This window comes from Microcaecilia unicolor, chromosome 10 (genome assembly GCF_901765095.1).
Source record: "Microcaecilia unicolor chromosome 10, aMicUni1.1, whole genome shotgun sequence".
Taxonomy (NCBI): domain Eukaryota; kingdom Metazoa; phylum Chordata; class Amphibia; order Gymnophiona; family Siphonopidae; genus Microcaecilia; species Microcaecilia unicolor.
This window is the reverse complement of record NC_044040.1, coordinates 72030100-72049150: the sequence shown is the minus strand read 5'-3', so window position 1 is coordinate 72049150 and position 19051 is coordinate 72030100. Positions and strand designations below refer to the sequence as shown.

General features: G+C 45.0%; 1 protein-coding gene across 1 annotated transcript in view; it reads left to right on the top strand.

Annotated features, from left to right (window-relative positions):
- The window catches only part of SCAF11 (SR-related CTD associated factor 11), a 580274-nt gene that overhangs the window by 126535 nt on the left and 434688 nt on the right, over nucleotides 1-19051 (top strand). The window contains exon 4 of the mRNA XM_030217091.1: nucleotides 7956-8033. The gene's annotated coding sequence lies outside the window, so the exon portion shown is untranslated. The remainder of the gene's footprint in view (nucleotides 1-7955; nucleotides 8034-19051) is intronic.

The following is a 19051-nucleotide window of genomic DNA, read 5'->3' as shown; positions in this document are numbered from 1 at the left end:
TCCATCTTGGTTAAGATGGTGTCCATCCTTTCAGAATAGTCTCTTTCCTTCCATGGAATGTTACCCAGTTCCTAATAAAGCTAAATCCATCCTCTCTGCACCATTGTCTCATCCACACATTGAGACTTTGGAGCTCTGCCTGCCTTTTGGGTCCTGCATGTGGAACAGGGAGCACAGACTTGTGCAGCAGCTCTTGCTGGAGAAAAACATCCCAGATGCAGATGCGATTCCTCATAGGGTGATTTTATTTATTTATTTTTTTAGCTTTCCACCTTCAGTTTGTTGGGGCAGAAAGAGTCCAGAGGGGAGAGCAAGAAATTATTTCTTAACCCCCCCCCCCCCCCCCCAGAAAATAAAGAGTATGTGTGTCTTCCATCTGTGACCAGCCATTATTTTTTTTCCTGTTCATGGCCTCAATAAACAATCTTTGTGATTGGTTTCATGTGCATCCATCACACTGATAAGCCAACCCAAGTAATTCCTTCTCACGTAGGTCACCAGGGGACAGTGTCTCTGACATCCTCATGAAAGACCCTATGCTTTGCTCAGATAATGGCTGTCTGAGGGCACCAAGTTGTAAGCTGGTTCCACTGGAGTGTAGTGTCTTTGTTCACCTCTGTCCCACAAACCAAGGCTGCAGCAGTAAAATCAGTCAGAAATCCATCTTATTTATTTATTTATTTGGATTTTGCTCACACCTTTTTCAGTAGCTCAAGGTGAGTTAACACTCAGGTACACTGGGTATTTCCCTGACCCTGGAGGGCTCACAATCTAATTTTGTATCTGAGGCAGTGGAGGGTTAAATGACTTGCCACCTCTGGATGTTAAGACCAGTGCTCTAACCACTTGGCCACTTCTCCACTCCAAAGTTTATAATTTATGTCCAAGTTCCCTTATTTAAATGAACCGATTATATGGAATTCCTTTAAAAGGCATTGAGAAGTACTATCAAACTGAGAATGGACTATATAAAAAAAATCAGTAAGATTATCAACATTTTAGATCAGCTGTTATATTTTGAAATTTATTATTGTAATCAAAGTTGCTGATATAACTTCTGAGGTCTTTTCCTCCTAAGTATTCCAAATAGTAAAATTGTCAGTCAAATCTAGAATGTGATATTTTTAGTGGTATATTTATAATAGTGATTTATTCCACTGCTATCATATTGCACGGAGGAGTAATTACATCCTTAAACAGTATGATTGCATCAGCAGTTAGAAAGGGAATGGCGAAGCCAACACTGACAGATTTGGGCCTGGCTTGGGATAGATTTGAGAGGTCAGCCAGAAGATCTGGGCAAGACATAACTGGTGTTTTGAATATAAAATTATATTTTAGCTGCTGTCATTTACTATGTATTAAGGTATGATTACAAAAATCTAATGTAAATTACAATTCTTTTGAGCCAAGGGATTGTTTTTGTTAACTGGCAAATGGGACATCAATTCTGCCCTGTAGTTCAATCCACACTAAGTATTTTATTTATTTATTGCATTTGTATCCCACATTTTCCCACCTATTTGCAGGCTCAATGTGGCTTACATAGTTTAGTTATGACATTGTCATTCCAGGATATCAGATACAATTAGTAATGTGCAGAGAATAAGTAAGGGAGGAAGAAGGAAGTGATTAGGCGGGTAAGTAGACTTTCCTAACTGGATGGGTTGGTGAGGTGGATTAGTGAGGCTATAGGTTCTCTTTGTAGGCCTTGTTGAAGAGATATGTCTCAATCATGCAGTCCTTGAACGCAATGCGTTCCTTAAGTGGGAGTCAGTGAAGTTTCTCGCTTAGGGGTTTTGCACTTTCATATTTAGTTTTTCCAAATATGAGTCTGGCGGCAGTATTCTGGGCTGTTTGGAGTTTTTTGATAGTCTGTTCTTTGCAGCCAGCGTACAGTGTGTTGCAGTAGTCCAGGTGGCTTTATTACCATTGACTGTACCAGGGTACGGAAGATGTATCTCGGAAAGAAAGATTTTACTCTTTTGAGTTTCCACATGGATTAGAACATCTTTTTCGTCGTGTTCTTCACATGGGCATCGAGAGTAAGGTTTCGATCAATGGTAACTCCAAGAATTTTCAAGTTTTGTGAGACAGGAAGAGAACAGTATGGTGTGATTATGGTGGAGAAGTTTTTTGTGTTATGTTGTGAGGTGAGTACAAGACATTGTGTTTTTTCTGAGTTAGGTTTTAGTTGGAATGCATCCGCCCAGGTGTGCATGATGTGGAGGCTTTGGTTGATTTCGTTGATGATTTCATTTAGATCATGTTTGAACGGGATGTAAATTGTGACATCGTCTGCATATATGTAAGGGTTGAGGTTTTGATTGGCTAGAAGTTTTGCTAAAGGTATCATCATTGGGTTAAATAAGGTTGGTGAGAGGGGGGGGATCCTTGGGGAACTCCACATTCAGGTATCCATGGGGGTGATCTGTCTGCGTTTGTTGTTACTTGGTATGACTTGTGGTCAGGAATCCTTTGAACCATTTGAGGACTGTGCCTCCTACTCCGAAGTATTCTAGTATATGTAATAGTATTCCATGATTAACCATGTGAAAGGCACTGGACATGTCAAATTGTAGGATGAGTATGTTGGTCCCAGTTGCAATTGCTTGTTTGAATGAGTTCATTGCGGACACTAGAACAGTTTCAGTGCTGTGATTTGACCGAAATCCTGATTGAGACTCATGCAGAATTGAGTGTTTATTTAGGTATTCAGTAAGTTGTTTCGTCACTATGCCCTCCATGAGTTTGGTTATGAGTGGAATAGATGCTACTGGGCGATAGTTGGTTAGGTCCATTGTGTTTTTCTTAGCATCTTTTGGCAGCGGAGTAAGTAGGATGTTTCCTTTATCCGTGGGAAAGAGCCCATTTTGAAGCCTGTGGTTTATGTGGTTCGTGAGGTCTGTTTTAAATTGTTTGGGTGCAGATCTTATTAGACTAGTAGGGCAAATGTCTAAGTAAGTTTGGTTCTGTTTTACGTAAGAATACTTGAGTTGCTTTTGCCTTACAGCCTAGCTAGGAAGTCCCACATATGAGATTATGCTGTCTGAGTTGTCCATGGAGAAAATGAAGTTACTTACCTGCAGCAGGTGTTCTTTAAGGACAGAAGGATACATAGTCTCACATACCCGCGCTCTATACCCTTTGGACTTGTATTCTATAAGCTAGAGGGTCAACTGGCTAAATTCTGCACAACAGCGGAAGGTGTGTGCATGCATGGTGTAACGCACTCAAATGTTTGGTGTAAACAAGCTGGATTGTGGTTCTCCATCGGATGGCACCATCCACATGTGAGAGACTGAGTATCCTGCTGTCCTAGGAGAACATTTGCTAGAGGTAAACAACTTTAATTCTACTTGGAGTACAACATGTATTAAAAATGTACTGATGTGACACCAGAATGCTACTAACTCCATCTGAAAGACTCTGTTCATCAGAATGTATTTCTAATATTAGCAGCTGTGTCCAGCCGTTATTTTCTCTGCCACCTGAATATGGCCCCAAATATGTTATTTATATTTGGCTGATAGTGATTTGAATTTGAATACGGGGCTCTACTGTGCTAAATCCTACTGAAATGAACATTGGATCTCTGATTTTATGTTGCTTCTTTTGTTATTTGTTATGTTAAAGCTCAATGCCCAGTATTCCTATTTGGTATTCATTTGGCCAAATAATATTTTTCATTATTCGTATTCGGCCGAATAGTAAAATATGCTATTTAGTACAGTTCTAGTTTTTACATCTCTAAACACAGTAAAAATCAAAGCAATAAAGTTCAGTATCTTATAGTATTCCACACCAATTAGGACAAACCCTCATCATGAAGAAAAGGGAAACCTAAAAGAAAAAAAAGAAAGCTTAAACCAGGGTTAGAAACTTGCACCAGTATTAATAGGTGGTTAATTATATCCTAACTCCTATACATCCCCAATTTATTTTGGTGCTTTCATGCTTTTGATGCCCTCCACTAGTCTTTGCTGTTTCTCTGGCACACCACCTATATTTTACTGCTGCTTTACTTGTGTCCTTCACCACTATAATTACTCTGCAGTGTTTTGGTAGCACTACCAGAAGCACAAAATGCAGTTAAGACAGATACAAGAAGCATACTCTCATCTTACACTTTTGCTGCTCTTTGTCTCTTCCTCCCAGCAGCTGCTACCATATCTTGTGAGGGTGTCTCTTGTTTTTAACAATTTGTCACTTCTGGCACTCTGTAAACAATTTAACACTTGGAGCATTGTTTAAATGTTTTGATGCTAATCTTTTGGCCTGGTCAGCCACTGCTGCCTCCCTTGAACAAATATGGCCCCTTGCAGTGGGTGCAGCTGTTATTTGCTGACTTGGCTGGCAGTGTCCAATTTTAGATGACTTTCCTGCAGGATGTTTCCCTGATTGAGATGAAAAAAAAGGGCATACATCTGAATGAACTCACCATAACACTGTTTGATATCATCTTTACACTTGAACCCCCCCCCCCCCCAAAAAAAAAAAAAACCCACAAAGATGTTATTAATTCATGTGGAAAACAGAAAATTAAGGCCAAATGCTCAGGAATTTAAATTTCTTTGAGGGTTTACTTGCTGCATACTGCTTCCTTGTTTGTACACCTTCCCCACCACACTGTATTTTAGAGGTCAACTGAATTTTGGTTACAGTTTTGGATTCGGCACCAAAACTGACCTGAAATCTGTGTTTGGGTTTTGGCCAAAAATGCCTGTGTATTTTTGGTAGAAACCCGAAACTATAGCCCCCTCGCCCCCCCTGCTGCCTCTGCAAGCCAGCCTCCCCCCCATACTCTCCCTGATAAAAGAACACTTTCCCCCCAGGCTGCCTACCACTCTAACCCTCCTCCCCTCCTCGGTCCTACCTTGTAAAGGGTGGTCTAGTGGTATCAGTATCATTGAGGCAGGAGCAGCAAACGTATTTACCTGTAGCAGATGTTCTCTTAGGACACCAGGCCAGTTATTTTCACAAATCCTCCCTCCTCCCTTTGGAGTTGTCTTTTTCAGCTATGTTATTAGACTGTTTGTCCTGCGCTTGCACGTCGGGTGGGAAGACACCTGCTCATGCGTGGTGGGATGCTGCCAAAGGCCTCTTACATAGACAGTACTCTGGGCAGCGTCTGCACTGGGCTGCATTGATGTCACCCAGTTGTGAGAATAATTGGCCTGCTGTCCTCAGATAACACCTACTACTGGTAAGTAACTTTGCTTCCTTCATCCCCCCTTCCACTTTTTTTTTCCTCTCCCCCCCCCCCCCCCCCAACATGGTCAGCTCTTACTTTGGGGCCCATGCAGAAAGCTTGCAGTAGATCCTGCACTGTACTGCAAATAAAACAAACCATCCCTTAGTATGCTATATTCAATTACCATGCAAATTACTGCCAAGATCGAGGCAGTAACCTGCAACTGATTGCTAAATGTTATCTTTCCTGACTGTGCTTGTTGGTAGTTAGTTCAGGCACTGGAAGGGTTGCCCAGAGTTGGGGATGGGGGAAAACAGCGTTCTACAGTATGAATCAGTCCCTTAACCTCACCCTCCAACTCGACATCTGTTCCTGCACCCCCCCCCCCCCCCAATAGATATCCCTGGTGTCTAGCAGCATCTTCCTCGCCCTCACATGAATGACTTCCCCTCATTCCCCTTAATAGTAAAAAGATGCCATGTTGGTCTAGTGCCCCCCTTCTACCCACCCACACGTAAATTCTCTTGTAGTCTAGTAGTCCTCTTCCCTCCACCCCTCAGTCATCAATTAATCCTTGGTAGTCTAGTGAGAGCTGGGAGCCCCACCTACCCTACAACTCCAAGCCGAGGGGAGCCCAGCTTGGAAACTTTTTAATGTCTGGGGAAAGAGGGATGGCTGGATCAGGAAGCAATTTAGGGCAGGGTGATTGGGTTGGAAGGAGAGAAGGGATGCTGCTAGACCACCCGTTCTCAACAAACCCTTCTACAGTGCCCCAGACCTGGTACAAAGTTTCCGGCACACTGTGCAGAAAACATTTTGGGGTTTTTTAATGCATAACTGTGGGATACTTAATGACTGCATTAACTTGCATTTAAATGCACTTTAATGCGGTCTGTGGTAAGAGTTTCCACGAAAGTTAACACCCGCACTGAAACCTTTCCTGTATTGCTATCCCATGTTAAAACTATCCCATATTAAAGCTATCCCATGTTAACCATGCAGGAAGTTTTTCTGCATGGGCCCATGTTTCCTTTCCTCATATTCAGTCTTATCTGTCCCACCATCTGTACGCCTTCAGTAGCTCCCTTCTCCTTCCCTCTGCTCTGCTCCTCTCTCTTGCCCTAGTGCCATAGTTGAGGCTGATGACATTTGTGCCACCTTTCTTTGCACTAATCACTTGGGTCAGAAATACACTGTCTCATTACACCCCCAGGCCTTTCAGCTGAGATCTGTACATGCCCCCCCCCCCCCCACCACAAGCGAGCGAGTGAGTGCAGTTTGAAACCTGTAGGTCTGGGTGGGTCACAGCCTGGATGGGCCCCCCATATATGTCATTGGCTCACACCTCCAAGAGGAACTTGTGCTATCTGTGGCTGAGGCCACAAAAAGATTGATAAGCACTGCTGTAGGTGCTAACAAAAGAGAGATACAAAAGTGAACCCCACCTGCCACCCCAGTTTTAGATACATCAATAATGAAACGCTTAAATCAGAGCACTACAAATCCTGGGCGCCAGGTCACTGTGGCGCCTAGAAATTTCATCCTGGCGCCCGAGATTTCTTATCTCCAATGCTTTTTTTTCCCCCTCCTTCAGCGCTGCCTCAAACTCCTTTTCTCCCACCGTATGGTGATTGGGCTCTGCATATACTTGAGCTGTGTGGTGCAGGGGGTTTGGGAAGTCTTTTGGGACTTGAAACTGTGAGACTTTCCTAGTCTCCTGCACTGTGTGGCTCAAGTATATGCAAAGCCCAAATTGCCATTTAGGGGGAGAGAAGGAGTTTGAGGCAGCAAGAGGTACAAGAGAGACATGAGGAAGGCTGGAGGGGGAGCCATGACAGAGACTGGGTGAAGGCTGGCGAGGGGCATGAGAGAGACTGGTTTGGGGAGTATGAAAGAGAGACAGACTGAGTGAAAGCTGTGGGAAGAGCTACAAGAGAGAGATATATATAGACTGGGTAGTGGCTGTGGGAAGGTGGTATGAGAGAGAAACTGATGGGACCCAGGCTGTGGTGATAGGTGAAATATAGAGGGTGACAGCTGACCTCATGCTTTTTTACTGCTACTACTACTAATCATTTTTATAGTGCTAGTAGATGTATGCAGCACTGTACACATTATATGCAGGTACTTTCTCTGTTCCTAGAGGACTCACAATCTATGTTTTTGTACCTGGGGCAATGGAGGGTTGTTAAGCGATTTGCCCAAGGTCACAAGGAGCTGTAGTGGGAATCGAACCCAGATCGCCAGGATCAAAGCCCCCTGCGCTAACCATTAGGCTTCTGCTCTACTTTGAGAAGGGAGAATATTAATTTTGCAGTTGGTTAGCAGAAGCGCCTTAATGAACAGATTTACTAAAGTTTCTTTGCCCACAGGCACAAAATAGGGGGAAAACATCTTATTCAATTTCTAGAGGAACTACTGCTAATCTGGGAGGGGATTCCAATTGCCCCAAATTTCACTGGGGACAGTTTTGGAAGGGTGGGAAAGGAGAAGTGAGAAAGGTCTTAGACGCTGGCTCCTAGATTTAATTAAAATTTATTGAAGCTTGGCTTAATCTTGCAAAATAAGCAGTATTTCTCTTCTAAATTGAGCCAGACAAGAACTTTTTAGGTTTTACACATATTGTCCAACTAGGAGGGCATTTTTCCTGGATGATAAGCATCTTATAATTATAATATGGCAGCTCACCCTTAAAGATGAAGTGGGAAAGGAAAACGTTTTTAAATGACATGAATAATAAGTGTTAATAATTCTTTCTCAGACAGTTGCTTCTTGTCCAGTTGACCGCAAACCTTTTCAAGCAGTATATAAATTTGGTGTTTCACAAGAGTGTGTCAAGGTAGGTTCCAAATGTTTTTTCTGTACACAGCACAAGTTTCAATTGAACCTTTGGGATCAGTATTCAAAAACTTTGTTCAGTTAGTTTGGAGTTAACAGGACAAATCTTTACTTTTAAAATTTCGGGACCATCAACCGTTTTCTTTTGGTCAGACAATGTGATGTTTAGCCAAAAATAACCATTTAAGGAGAGGAGGAGTCAGAGATGTATTGGGGGTGGTTTAAAGTTAACTTTAGTCGGGTTGATGTAAAATTGGTATGTTAAAGTTAACTGGTTCACTTTAGACTCATTTTTCAGTGGTCTGACTTTAAGTGAATATTCAAAGAATATAACTGGTTAAGAGAAACTGATAAGTTATCCATAAATCTTTTAATCAGATAATCTCACCACTGAATGTTGACTTTTTTTTTTTTTAAGGACCTACCCTAGTCTATATGTAGGAAGTATTGTTTCTCTTGTGCTCTTTTTCATTTGCTAAATGTTATTTAAATCTATCTCTGTTCTGATATGTGCTAATGTGGTTCTCTACTTGATTTGATAAAGCATTAATAAATATAACGTTTAAAAAGTGCACAAATTGTTTTTTTGATTGTATAGCCAATGTTTAATTCACAATCTTAACTACTGAAGGCATGTTTCATTTTGGGACATGACTGAAACACCACCATATTTTCACTGGAAGCTTTAATGTGATAGTTTTCCATAATTTATAATTATGTAAGCCGCATTGAGCCTGCCATGAGTGGGAAAGCGCGGGGTACAAATGGAACAAAAATAATTTATAATACATTTGATTTTTATATTTATAAAAATGAATCTGTTGATTATATACTTTTGTACATCCAGATGTTTATAGTAGGAATTACCAGCTTAACTACTAAACTCCATTATTTGCAAGTAGCTAATTTGATGCTATGAAAAAATGGAATTCTTATTGAAATAATTTAAACTGTCATTGGAGTCCTTTTAGTAAGCTGCATTGCAGCAAAAAAATGGAGTGCCACGTGATATGCATACACTAACAGCGCACAAAATGTTTCTAATTTTTGGAGGGGGTGTGTCTTGGGTGGAGAGTAGGTGGTCCTATGCTATCCAGTTAGCACAACTACATTGCTGCACACTAACTGGTTATTGCATGGATATAGCGCAAGCCCTTGTTGCCTACAAAATGGGCGGCAGTAAGTGTTCACATGGTAATTTTAAGAAATAGCCATGTGCTAATGACAGCATTAGTGTGTGGCCATTAATGCAAAAACTAGAAAAAAGCTATTTTTACGGCCGCTGTAACAATGACCTTAGCGTGCAGGACAGACCTGTGTAAAGATGTGTGTCCTAAGGCAACTTTTTACCACAGCTTAGTAAAAGGAGCCCATTGTCATTTATAATAGTTAAACTGGATTGGCACAATGATTACTTAAATAACCCTCTGTTTGGGCCAGTGGATCCTTGGCTAGTCAGGTTTCAGGTTCTCTACAGTGAGAGAGATTTCACATAAATCTGTATACAGTGGAGGCAGTGTATCTCATGCATATTCATTGTGAATATCCTGAAAACCCAACTGACTGAGGGTCCACTGGGGCAGGTTTGGGAACCATTGAACTAGACTACAGGATGTTAGGGATATATATCTATTTATATATCTATCTATATATCTATATATATATAGATATATATCTATATCTATATATCTACAGTGGGGGAAATAAGTATTTGATCCCTTGCTGATTTTGTAAGTTTGCCCACTGACAAAGACATGAGCAGCCCATAATTGAAGGGTAGGTTATTGGTAACAGTGAGAGATAGCACATCACAAATTAAATCCGGAAAATCACATTGTGGAAAGTATATGAATTTATTTGCATTCTGCAGAGGGAAATAAGTATTTGATCCCTCTGGCAAACAAGACCTAATACTTGGTGGCAAAACCCTTGTTGGCAAGCACAGCGGTCAGACGTCTTCTGTAGTTGATGATGAGGTTTGCACACATGTCAGGAGGAATTTTGGTCCACTCCTCTTTGCAGATCATCTCTAAATCATTAAGAGTTCTGGGCTGTCGCTTGGCAACTCGCAGCTTCAGCTCCCTCCATAAGTTTTCAATGGGATTAAGGTCTGGTGACTGGCTAGGCCACTCCATGACCCTAATGTGCTTCTTCCTGAGCCACTCCTTTGTTGCCTTGGCTGTATGTTTTGGGTCATTGTCGTGCTGGAAGACCCAGCCACGACCCATTTTTAAGGCCCTGGCGGAGGGAAGGAGGTTGTCACTCAGAATTGTACGGTACATGGCCCCATCCATTCTCCCATTGATGCGGTGAAGTAGTCCTGTGCCCTTAGCAGAGAAACACCCCCAAAACATAACATTTCCACCTCCATGCTTGACAGTGGGGACGGTGTTCTTTGGGTCATAGGCAGCATTTCTCTTCCTCCAAACAAGGCGAGTTGAGTTCATGCCAAAGAGCTCAATTTTTGTCTCATCTGACCACAGCACCTTCTCCCAATCACTCTCGGCATCATCCAGGTGTTCACTGGCAAACTTCAGACGGGCCGTCACATGTGCCTTCCGGAGCAGGGGGACCTTGCGGGCACTGCAGGATTGCAATCCGTTATGTCGTAATGTGTTACCAATGGTTTTCGTGGTGACAGTGGTCCCAGCTGCCTTGAGATCATTGACAAGTTCCCCCCTTGTAGTTGTAGGCTGATTTCTAACCTTCCTCATGATCAAGGATACCCCACGAGGTGAGATTTTGCGTGGAGCCCCAGATCTTTGTCGATTGACAGTCATTTTGTACTTCTTCCATTTTCTTACTATGGCACCAACAGTTGTCTCCTTCTCGCCCAGCGTCTTACTGATGGTTTTGTAGCCCATTCCAGCCTTGTGCAGGTGTATGATCTTGTCCCTGACATCCTTAGACAGCTCCTTGCTCTTGGCCATTTTATAGAGGTTAGAGTCTGACTGATTCACTGAGTCTGTGGACAGGTGTCTTTCATACAGGTGACCATTGCCGACAGCTGTCTGTCATGCAGGTAACGAGTTGATTTGGAGCATCTACCTGGTCTGTAGGGGCCAGATCTCTTACTGGTTGGTGGGGGATCAAATACTTATTTCCCTCTGCAGAATGCAAATAAATTCATATACTTTCCACAATGTGATTTTCCGGATTTAATTTGTGATGTGCTATCTCTCACTGTTACCAATAACCTACCCTTCAATTATGGGCTGCTCATGTCTTTGTCAGTGGGCACACTTACAAAATCAGCAAGGGATCAAATACTTATTTCCCCCACTGTATATAGATATATATATATATATCTATGAAAACTGATGAAAAAACCTGTACATTATGTGAAATGTTCTTTGATAAGAAAGGGAAATATATAGTGGTGTCTTAGAAGCTATATAATAATTGCAACACCAAGGAAGGTTCCTGATTTAGTCTAGATAAAAATATTTCCAGTTCTGTCCTTTCACTAGTGAAGTATCAATATCCTGTATATGGGAAGGGGTACTGTTCAGTGACTCCAAAAAGCTATTTGGTAGAAACTTGTTTTTCCATTTTAAAACAGCACAGTATAAGTTCTGAAGATTACAGGAAATCTGTTTTATTGGAAAAAATAATTTAATTCCTGATACTAAATACTGAATATATTTGCTGGATGCATGTTTGCTAATAGAATATGATATTAAGTAGTGACTGTAATGCCATTGTGTTTTGACAGCTAGAAGTACTGAAATATGATAGGGGGTTTCTTGTGTGGTAAAACTTTTTCCAGATGTGCCTTTGAGTCAAACTGATTCCTGGTGATCACACAATGAGGGATTCCCCCCCCCCCCTTGTGGTTTTCTTGACATGATACAAGAATAGTTTGCCATTGCCTTCTGGCAAGTGTGAGCCACCACTGTGTTGCTGCTACTAAACATAGAAGGACATGATCTGGACTGGCTTGCAGTCAGATTTTGTTCAGCATTGTATCCAAGGCAATGGAGGGTTGAAGAACTTGCTCAAGACCACAAGTTGCTGCTGTGGAGTTTGAACCTTGGGCCTTCCGTCTCCCCAGCCCACTGCTCTAACCATTAGGTTACTTCTCCCCTTTGGTAAAACTGTTTACCACATGAAAATGTTATGCCCTGGATAAATACCATTTCTCCGAAGACAAGCAGGCTGCTTGTTCTCACTGATGGGTTGACGTCCGTCGGCAGCCCCAGGAACGGAATTCTTCCTAGCAACAAAGCTTGCTAGCCCTCGCGCACACTTGACCGTCTTCCCGCCCGCAGCGTGAGCGTGCTCCTCAGTCTCTTTTTTTTCCGCGGCTCAGGACGGCTGTTTTCGGTTGTTCTGTGCCCCAGAGAGAGCCCTCGCAGCGTTTCGGCTTTTTCCTGTGCAAGTTCGCTCGTGTTTCTTCGTTTAAAAAAAAAAAGTTTTGAAAGTTCCTTTATTTCTTAGTTTATCCCCGTATGTTTCCTTTCGTTGTCGCAAGCGGTCATTTTGGCCGACCTTACGGGGTTTTTTCCTTTTTTGTGCCCTTCTTTTGGCACCATCGCGGTTTTTTACTTCGCCACCGTGATTTTTCCGTCCATGACCTCGAAGATCGCCACCGGCTTCAAGAAGTGCACGCAGTGCAGCCGGGCCGTCTCAGTCACTGATCCACACGCTTCATGTCTTCAGTGTCTGGGGGCTGGTCATCGCCCCGATGCTTGTACCCTGTGTCTTCGCTTAAAAAAGCGGACACAAGCGTTGAGATGTTGGTAGTGGTACCGAGATCGTTGGAGATGGTATCGATGTCGGCACCAGAGGGTGCATCGACGTCTGGAGTGCAGGTAATGGCTGTCCAGAGACCATCTCACGCTGACAGCAGTGAGCCGTCGAGTGGGTTTCCACCTGCCTCGAGGGCTCCTGTGGTACAGGCCCACCGGGACCGACCTCTTTCGGACCCGACCCCGAGGAAGCATGTGGATTCCACGTCTTCCTCGGTGATGTGCTTCGAGCGAAGGCAAAGAAGCATCGTCATTGCTCACCTTCCTGTCACGGTACCGAGAGCTCCAAGACGCTGACGGATTGGGCACCCGTGAAGCATCGACGCCGGGAGGATCGCTCACTCTCCATTCAGGAGGTGTCGGTGCGTGCTTCCGCTCTCAAGAGAGCCAAGAGTTCTAGGGACTACGCTTTGGCGCCCCCGGGGTGGGAGTCTAGAACTCTGGACTCTTTTGGGAGGAAGGCCTACCATTCTGCTGTGCTCTTGTCCAAGATTCAGTCGTACCAGCTCTACACGAGCATCCACTTGCGGAACAATGTGCGGCAGCTGGTGGACTTGGTCGATAAGCTCCCGTCGGAGGAGGCCAAGCCTTTTCATGAGGTGGTCAAGCAGCTGAAGGCATGTCGGAAATTCCTGTCCAGGGGTGCTTAAGACACTTTTGATGTTGCGTCCAGGGCCGCTGCTCAAGGTATAGTGATGCGCAGACTCTCATGGCTGCGTGCCTCTGACCTGGAGAATAGAGTCCAGCAGCGGATAGCGGATGCTCCTTGCCGGGGGGGGGGGGGGGGGGGGGGGGGGAATAATATTTTTGGTGAAAAGGTCGAACAGGTGGTAGAGCAGCTCCACCAGCAGGACACCGCCTTCGACAAATTCTTCCATCGGATGCCTTCAGCATCTACCTCATCAGGTAGACGTTTTTACGGGGGAAGGAGGAATGCTCCCTATGCTTCTAATAGGCGTGGGTACAATCCACCGTCATGACAGCCTGCTCAGGCTAAGCCCCATCGTGCTTGTTCACGTCAACAGCGTGCGCTTCAACAGGCCCCTGCAGCTCCCCAGCAAAAGCCAGGGACATGCTTTTGACTGGCTCCAGGCGAGCATAGCCGATATAACAGTGTCCGTGCTGGACGATCTGCCAGTCGGGGGGAGGCTAAAGTTTTTTCACCAAAGGTGGCCTCTTGTAACCTCCGACAGGTGGGTTCTTCAAATAGTCCGGCTAGGATACTCCCTCAATTTGATCTCCAAGCCTCCAAATTGCCCACCGGGAGCTCAGTCCTTCAGCTTCCAGCACAGGCAGGTACTTGCAGAGGAACTCTCCGCCCTTCTCAGCGCCAATGCGGTCGAGCCCGTGCCACCGGGGCAGGAAGGGCTGGGATTCTGTTCCAGGTACTTTGTGGAAAAGAAAACGGGGGGGGATGCGTCCCATCCTAGACCTAAGGGCCCTGAACAAATATCTGGTCCAAGAAAAGTTCAGGATGCTTTCCCTGGGCACCCTTCTTCCCATGATTCAGAAAAACAATTGGCTATGCTCTCTGGACTTAAAGGACGTTTATACTCACATCCCGATATTGCCAGCTCACAGGCAGTATCTTCGATTCCGTCTGGGAACACAGCATTTTCAGTATTGTGTGCTACCCTTTGGTCTCGCCTCTGTGCCCAGAGTGTTTACAAAATGCCTGGCTGTTGTAGCGGCGGCGCTGCGCAGATTGGGAGTGCATGTGTTCCCTTACCTCGACGATTGGCTGGTGAAGAACACCTCGGAGGCAGGAGCTCTACAGTCCATGCAGATGACTATTCAACTCCTTGTGCTACTAGGGTTTGTGATAAATTATCCAAAGTCCCACCTTCTTCCTGTTCAAAGACTAGAATTCATAGGAGCTCTGCTGGACTCCCAGACAGCTCATGCCTACCTCCCCGAGGCGAGGGCAGACAATCTTCTGTCTCTTGTCTCCTGGGTCCAAGCGTCTCAGCAGATCACAGCTCGGCAGATGTTGAGATTGCTCGGCCACACGGGCTCCACAGTTCACGTGACTCCCATGGCTCGCCTTCACATGAGATCAGCTCAATGGACCCTAGCTTCCCAGTGGTATCAAGGTGCTGGCGATCTAGAGGATGTAATCCAGCTGTCCACGGGGTTTCTCAAATCCCTACTTTGTTGGACGATTTATTTATTTGCTGCACTTTTGTATCCCACATTTTCCCACCTATTCGACCCAATTTGACCTTGGGAAGTCCCTTTCAAATTTGTCAGCCACAAAAAGTGTTGAGTACGGATGCGTGTCTCCTGGGGTGGGGGGCCCATGTCGAGGGGCTTCACACTCAAGGAAGTTGGTCCCTCCAGGAAACGGGATTTCAAATCAATCGTCTGGAGTTGAGAGCAGTCTGGAACGCGCTAAAAGCTTTCAGGGATCGGCTGTCCAATCAAATTATTCAAATTCAGACAGACAATCAGGTTGCCATGTACTACATCAACAAGCAGGGGGAAACCGGATCTCGCCTCCTGTGTCAGGAAGCCGTCAGGATGTGGCTTTGGGCTTGCCGGCACGGCATGTTTCTACAGGCCACATACCTGGCAGGCGTAAACAACAGTCTGGCCGACAGATTGAGCAAGATAATGCAACCTCACGAGTGGTCGCTCAACTCGGGCGTGGTTCGCAAGATCTTCCGAGTGTGGGGCACCCCCTCGGTGGATCTTTTTGCCACTCAGCTCAATCACAAGGTCCCTCAGTTCTATTCCAGACTTCAGGCCCACGACAGGCTAGCGTCGGATGCCTTTCTCCTTCATTGGGGGAAGGGCCTTCTGTACGCATATCCTCCCATACCTCTGGTGGGGAAGAATTTGCTGTAACTCAAGCAAGACTGCAGAACCATGATTCTGATTGCTCCTTTTTGGCCACATCAGATTTGGTTCCCTCTTCTTCTGGAGTTGTCCTCCGAAGAACCGTGGAGATTGGTGTGTTTTCCAACCCTCATCACTCAGAACGAGGGGTCGCTTCTGCATCCCAGCCCTCCAGTCTCTGGCTCTCACAGCCTGGATGTTGAGGGCGTAGACTTCGCCTCCTTGGGTCTTTCAGAGGGTGTCTCCCGAGTCTTGCTTGCTTCCAGAAAAGATTCCACGAAGAGGTGTTACTCTTTCAAATGGAGGAGGTTTGCCATCTGGTGTGACAGCAAGGCCCTAGATCCTCGCTCTTGTCCTACACAGACCCTGCTTGAATACCTTCTACACTTGTCAGAGTCTGGTCTCAGGATCAATTTTGTAAGAGTTCATCTTAGTACAATTAGTGCTTGTCATTATCATGTAGAGGGTAAGCCTATCTCTGGACAGCCTTTAGTTGTGCGCTTCATGAGAGGTTTGCTTTTATCAAAGCCCCCTGTCAAACCACCAGTGTCATGGGATCTCAACGTTGTTCTCACCCAGCTGATGAAACCTCCTTTTGAGCCGCTGAATTCCTGCCATCTGAAGTACTTTACCTGGCAGGTCATTTTCTTGGTGGCTGTTACTTCAGCTCGTAGAGTCAGTGAGCTTCAAGCTCCAGAAACTTGTCCTGACCTCTCTTCAGTCCTGTTTTATGAATTGCCTTGACCACGTACCTGGGAACAGATTCCACAGCTTAATTATGCTCTGTTGTGAAAAATGCTTCCTACAATTTGTTTTCAAGTTGCTGGTTATTAGTTTCATGGCGAGTCCTCTTGTTTTCATATTGTTTGCTAGGTTAAACTGCAGTTTTTTTTCCCATTCTGATAGACCAGTCCAGATGAGTGGGTTATGCCCCCCCCCCCCCCACCCCCCCCAGCAGCAAATGGAGGTAGAGAACACTGAAATTTTAGTGAAGATATCGGTAATAAGGCAGTGGTTCTCAACCCAGTCCTCAGAACATATCTAGCTAGTCAGGTTTTTAGGATGCCTACATTGAATATTAATGAGATAAACTTGCATATAATGGAGATAATGCATGAAAATTTCTCATGCATATTTGTTGTGAGAATCCTGAAAACCTGATTAGCTAGTTGTATCCTGAAGACTGGATTGAGAACCCCTAGTATAAGGAATGGTATATCCCTGGAACGTGCCAGTATTTCTCTGCCTCAAGCATATTGTAACCAGGTACCTTTCTTGTGCAGCCAAGGATAGAACAATCTCTTCCAGCCACAGGCTCCCGGTACAGTGAAGAAATAGATGTCCACCAGTAACTTCAATCTTAAGGACTTTTATTCCCTGCAGGTTTCTAGTACACAGTTCCAACAGCAGCATTCACCTTCAATCTTAAGCACATATAAGCCACCTGAAAGTGTGTGGCAAATAGTCCCCTTTAAGCAGCAGGCTATCAGCACATAACAGGATTCAATACAGGCTTACAGTCAGCTCCAGTCTGGGCTCTTTATCCAGTGCACAATAAACAGTAGTTCAATTCCCAAGACAAACAGTTCTTTCAGTTCATCATCACAGTTCAGTCACCAAGCAGCAGTTTCTACCTTCTATCTTCTTTACCTTCAGGAGAGTTCAATACTTTAGGGACTCCCTCTACTCAAGGAATTTCAGCCTGCTTCAGTACTTTAGGGACCTCCCTGCCCAAGGGTTTTCAGCCTGCAAATATTTTAGGGACCTCCCTGGCCAAGGGTTTTCAGCCTGCAACTGCTTCTCTCCTTCTGCTTCTCTCTCCTGAACTGAACTGCTGAGACTCCTTCCCACCTGCCTAATCAATCCCTGGCTTCAGCTACCACAACCAATCATTCTCCTTCCATTAGCTTGCCCACACCCATACCAGCTGAGTTAAACATTAGACCAATGAGACCAATGATGAGCTCCTGCACACAGGGTTTCCTAACTCTCTTTCCGCCTAGTGGCAGCCACTCTACACAACCTACCAGCTTACACCCATGTCTTCTCCGATTGCAGCTAGGAGTCCAGTCCGGGTTCTTCATCTCACCCTCTGGCTCCTTGCCTGCAATGCCTTCTGGGACTTGTATTTCAGACTGAAACTGCCTTAACCCAACTATCCTGGATGTGACTACAGTATGGTGCAGGTTAGACTTGTGTAGTAGGATTTTTCTTTGGAGGCCTGACACCCTGTGGCCCCATGGTTGAGTCCCTGGAAGGGAAGGCTGTTGGGGATTGGTCTGCGAGCCTTTTCCCTGATTGAACTGAGGAGGTTGGCTTGTGTTTCCTCTGCCCCAAGCCCTTGGCTCACAGGCCTTGGATTGGTGAGGCTGGTTTGGCAGCGGTCGTGTTCCCCCCCAAAAACCAACCAACCAACCAACCAAGAAGCAAACCTCTGTTGGCTTCCCTCTGGGCCCTTACTTCCAGGACATTGAAGCTGTGGGCTTGGTCCTGAGGAGTCAGAAATGTCTGTGCCAGGGTAAATGCTGACTAGTGGGTGAGTATGGCCCCTTATGGGGCTGTTATCTATTGGTTCCCCCTCCCACCCCATGATAAAACTGCAAGTGCTCTTGCTTGGGCCCTGAGAAGTCAGATCTGAGCCAGAGAAGCCTTCTGTTATCTACACATGGCATGGGCGATGGGCTTGTGGACGCCACAGGCTCTCAAGAAAAGGAGTTTCCTGGTTACTGTGGTTCATTGGGCAGGCTGCCTGGTGTGTATCTAGTGCAGCAGGAGATACTGATGTTCCTTCTTCACGAATGGCTCCATCTGTTCGTGGGGGACATGACCAGAGAAGGAGGGAGGGCAATGCAACTATTTCAGCTGTGATTCCCACAGCAGTCTGATTTGTTTACTGCTGGCAGGAACCACAACCATTTGGGTGGCCCTGCTTGCATTTTCAGCCAAGAAAGGCTTCCTGGGTGTGTAGTTTGAAGCAGGAAGGCTGGCAGTGTTCTCTGTGGAAAGAGCTCTCCTTTAGCCTTGCCTTTGTTAAAAAAAAAAAAAAAGAAAGAAAGAAAGAAAAAGAGAGGCTTTTAATTCAGAGCCTGCCCAGCACTGTGGAAGTTGACCTGGGTTCCTTGTATCCCAGTGGCTTGATTTTGCCAGATTGACTTATATCCAGGGAAGCAAGGCTTTAGTCTCACTTCTAGGATTCTCAGATCTAGGCCTCCATTGCTAGTACAGTACCATCTGGATTTGCTTTAGGAGTGTGCCCATTTCCCAGGTTGCTGTTATCACCACAGTGAGGGGCTGTGTTGAAGAATAGGAAGCGTAACGGTCAGCCATGTTAAAGCACTTTGCACCTTGGAATTCATATATGAAGCATGCAGGGTCTTTGATTTCCCCCCACCCCTTTCCCTCTGATGGTCAAATGGGGATGTTGTAGATG